This window comes from Petaurus breviceps, unplaced genomic scaffold (genome assembly GCF_028583685.1).
Source record: "Petaurus breviceps papuanus isolate PSGF00001 unplaced genomic scaffold, PetGlider_PUasm1.0 186, whole genome shotgun sequence".
NCBI classification, from domain to species: domain Eukaryota; kingdom Metazoa; phylum Chordata; class Mammalia; order Diprotodontia; family Petauridae; genus Petaurus; species Petaurus breviceps.
Genome location: NW_027185798.1, coordinates 33,240,522 through 33,244,989, shown reverse-complemented (window position 1 = coordinate 33,244,989; position 4,468 = coordinate 33,240,522). Strand labels below are relative to the sequence as shown.

Below are 4,468 nucleotides of genomic sequence, written 5' to 3'. Positions count from 1 at the left end.
GGCCGGTTAGCTCAGTTGGTTAGAGCGTGGTGCTAATAACGCCAAGGTCGCGGGTTCGATCCCCGTACGGGCCACTTTCTTTTAAAAAGGACACTCGCAAAAATCCCTCTGGCTCCTGGAGTGTACCCATAAACACCCTGCTACCATAAACCCTCGCAGCAGCAGACCAAGTTGTGAGAGGGTGAGAAACCACAGAGCGGCCTTCCCACCAAAAACACACTTTTTACCGATACCTTTCAGGTCACCAGTATATCCTCCTCCAGTACCTCCACAAAACTAATCTATTAAACGAGTAATACTCTTTACAGAAAAAAAAGGGAAGAAGGGAGAAATAGTAGCAAAATTGAACATGCATTGAAAAAAATATGAAAATACCTTCAACGTTCCATACCCGTGGACCCCCGACACTTCTGCAAAAGAGTGAGGCTTGGTATGCCTTCTTAGATCTCTTCTTAGGGGCCATGTTCTCTGTAATTTTGCAACATTCTCTGATGAACGTCTTGTGGTTGCTCTTTCCATTGACATTGCGCTAGTCCGTGTGAATACTGTTTTCTTGACTCTGCTTACTTCACTTTGCATCAGACTGTGGAAATCGTTGCGTGCTTCTCTGCAGTCGTTCGGGATCATTCGTTGTTTCTTACAGCACCGTTCTAGTCCACGACATTCAAGAACCACAATTTGTTTAACTCTTCCTCCCAATCCAAGGGTATCCGCGTGTCATTCATTGAAACACAGGAAGTCTCCTTACAGAAAGTAGCCTGATGAGTACAAAGCACGTTTGCTATCCTCCTTCCACAAAATGAAGGGAATTAAACGGATGAAAGCATTGCATTGCCTGTGAGAGAAATGGGGAGAAATCCTCAACAGTGGAACTAGGAAAAGTGTAGAAACTGGATTGTCCTGGTTGCTCAGCAATGAACACCATCCTGAGGATAAATTGGCAGGATTGGGAACTCAGCAAGGATTTTTCTAGTCCGTCTCCTTTAATGCAAAGCTAGAGCATTGACTTGAATGGGGCCTTACAGCTAGTTAGCTGGCTGTTCAGGGACTGGAGTGGCCCAGAGACCAGTTCCGAGATGCAACGGGAGTGAAGAGAGACCTCCTCGGAGCAACAGGGAGAGAAGGAGGGGTCTGGACAGACTTGAGCCTGGAAAGAGACAGCCCCTCCCCAGTACCCTCCAGTCTGCTCGTCCTTTGCCAGGAGCCCCCAGCCTGGAGTAACCGGGAGGGGCAAGTGGCCTGCCAGACTGGCCAGTATAACCAACTACTAGGCTCCCATGAGTATTCTGGAAGAATATCGCACTATTCCATTCAAGGGGTTCGAGGAGCTAAGTGTAATGGAAATGCAAATTTAAAGATCTTCCCTGCCCCTAGGCTAAAGTGCACCTGGAGCCTGGGGTGGGAGGCTTGTTTTTCAGTAGATACTTCTTGATTGGCCAGTGGGTCCAAAAGGTTGTTACATTCTCTGAGCCAGGAGAAGGCTATATAAGCCCTGATGTGTAGCTTTGTTTTGGGGGCTCACTTTGAGAAGTGTTCTGTGATTTGATCTGGATTCTGGGAAGCTGTTGTCCAGAGGGGCCCCCCCCCCTTTGAAAAACCCAGATGTTGAAACCCAGATGTTGACTGGGTATGGATGTAATGGTTGGACAGTTTGGAAATCTGTCTACTTGATCTGTTTCTGTCTTGATAATTCTGCCTGTACACTTTGAAGTTCGGGGTGCTGACCTTTTTCCCCTGAACTAGGTGAACGATACATGTTTGACTGATTAAAGTAAGCTTGTTAACCCATTTTGAGTTGCTTTCCTTTATCAAAGCAGATCCAAGAACCTGTATTGGCAGCAAACCCTGAGGACGCTTGGGGTGCTTGCTGCTACAGTAAGTAGGAATGACCTGCTACTAGGTCTATATCTCAAAGAGAAAGAAGAAAGAGGGAAAGGACGTGTACTTTAGAGTTCCTCTCCGGTAACGCTATGATGATGCTCTCTGATGATCTTGGGATGAATATTTATCTTTTCACTTGCCATTACATTGTTTCACTTTAGCATCTTCTCTGATTTTGTGACTTTTGTCTGCAACCAATTTCTATGTTTCATCTCTTCAGGACCATCTACATGAACCTCAGCTTCCATCTGCTAAAGCACAATGACTAAAAGGTCTTTCCCTGGTAAGGACAGGCTGACATCTCTTTTAGTCCTAAATTATGAGTCACTATACCTGGTTAAAGGAAACTACCAAAGCCAGACAGAATGACCCCAGGTTTGGAATGCCTATAACTTCAGTTTCACTCTTATGGGAATCCTTTGCCCACAAAATTTGCTTTAGGAGCCTCTTCTGTGGAAATCCCAGAGTAAGTGTATGGAAGCTAGTTATGAAACTAATTTCACTCCAAGTCTCTCTTCAGACCAGCATGAAAGTAAATCTAAGTAAGACTAAAACTAAACAAAGAAGGCATAGCCATTATCCTGCCCCCTGCTAGCACATGTTCTTAATTTTATGATCTATTTCTGGCAACAGCAAACGTCAAACAACAATCACCCCAGTTTTACCCTCCCTCTATTCCAGGCTACCTCCTACTCCCCAATATTTCCTGCCTTTTGGGGGGGCAGTCTTTTGCCCAGCACAGATCCTTACTGTCTCCCTACTTCCTTCCCAGGGAAAGAATTTGCAGTTCCAATTACTTACTTGGACAACACATGAACATCTATGAACATAGAACATAAGTAATTTGAATCGACCTATCATGTGGAGAGAAGTGAACATTCCAGTTACATAATATCATATACTGGAAGGAAATTAACACCAGAAATTCATATCATGATTAGATTTTAAATCCTTTTTCTCTGGCTGATGGTGGGTGGTATATTTCATCTCCAGTCCTCTGGACTACTGGTTTACCATTGCATTGATCAGAGTTCTCAAGTCTCTCAAAGTTGTTTTTCTCTGTAATGTTTCTGTCATTGTATAAATTGTTTTTCCTAGTTCTGCTCATTTCAGTTAGCATCAACTTATAAAAGTCTTCCCAGCTTCCTCTGAAACTGTCCTTTTGGTCTTTTCTTATGGCACAGTAATATTCCATTAAGTTCATATATCATAATCTCTTTAGGCATCCCCCCCAATGGGTGAGTCCACTCATTTCTAATTCTTGGCCACTACAAAAAAGAAATGCTATAAATAGTGTTGTACATATAGATCCTTTTCACTTTCTTTGATATTTTGTTGTATACACCTACTAGCAGTATAGCTGAGTCAATGGGTACATACAATTAAATAACTTTTGGAGCACAGGACCATATTGCTCTCTAGAATGACCGGACCAGTTGGCAGTGCCACCCAGAGTGTACTACTCTTCCTGTTTTCCACACCACCTTCAACATTTGCCATTTTCCTCTTTAATTGTATTTTTCAGTGTGATAAGCATGAAACAGAACCTCAGAGCTGCTTGAGTTTTCATTTCTCTAATTCTTTTGAATTTGATGTGAAAATATTTTCCAGTTTTCTCAGAAGCTTTTTCAAATAATGACCCCTTAGCCCAGTGACTGGTTTACTTGGGAAAATATAGGACTGTGTTTATTTGCCTCTGTATGTTATATACCTAATCTGTTTCACTGTAGTACTTCATATGTTTATTCCATTTTAATCGTCTTACTCTGAGGTGCATCGCTCCGTCAGTCATTCCAAAATACTGTAGGGAGTCGCTGGATAAATTCCCACTTCCAATAATAATGAATTAATTGTTATTAAGTCGTTTCCAAATCTTTGTTTCCCTGTGAATCTTGCTGCCTGTGGGATTTACCTTGGCAAAGATATTCTTGAGGACTAAGGTAAACAGAGATTAAATGACTTGTCCAGAGTCACCCACAGCTAGTGAAGTGTCTGAGGCCAAATCTGAATTCAGGTCTTCCTGATTCCATACCAAGAGCCACCTAACGAATTCATAATTTTGGCTATCTTAACAGCCGCTGCGTTTTGAAAACAAGGATTCCTCGAGAAAGAAAAACGATCAGTTAATGGAAGGCAGGTTGTGGCGTGCAAAACTGTATAGGAAGAATCCTCAAACAGTGCAGCCTGTTTCAGGGATTTAACTGATCAAATTAACAATCCTAGTAATACAAGTCTTTTCTGTACTGTGCTGGGGCAGTTGATTTAAGAAGCTAGTACTAGAGGTCAGTTAGCTCAGTTGGTTAGAGCGTGGTCCTAATAACGCTAAGGTCGCGGGTTCGATTCCCCATATGGGCCAGCTTTTTTTTTTACAGGGGACATTCGCAAAAATCCCACTAACTCCCGCACTGCATGAAATAAACTCCCTACTGCCACAAGCCTTCCGACGTCAAAGAAAATAGCCAAGTAAAGACAAAAGTGAAATGCCACCTACTCAACCCTAGCTAACTACAACTAAGTCCAATAATACATAGGTCCATCTTCCTGAAGCACCGGTACCGCTTGTTACAGCAAGTGGGACGATGGAGAA

The 4,468-nt window shown here is 42.8% G+C and overlaps 1 non-coding gene across 1 annotated transcript; it reads left to right on the top strand.

Moving 5' to 3' along the window:
• TRNAI-AAU (transfer RNA isoleucine (anticodon AAU)) lies at positions 1 to 74 on the top strand. The gene has a single exon. It is a non-coding gene; the product is annotated as a tRNA-Ile (tRNA).
• Positions 75 to 4,468: the final 4,394 nt, after the last annotated feature.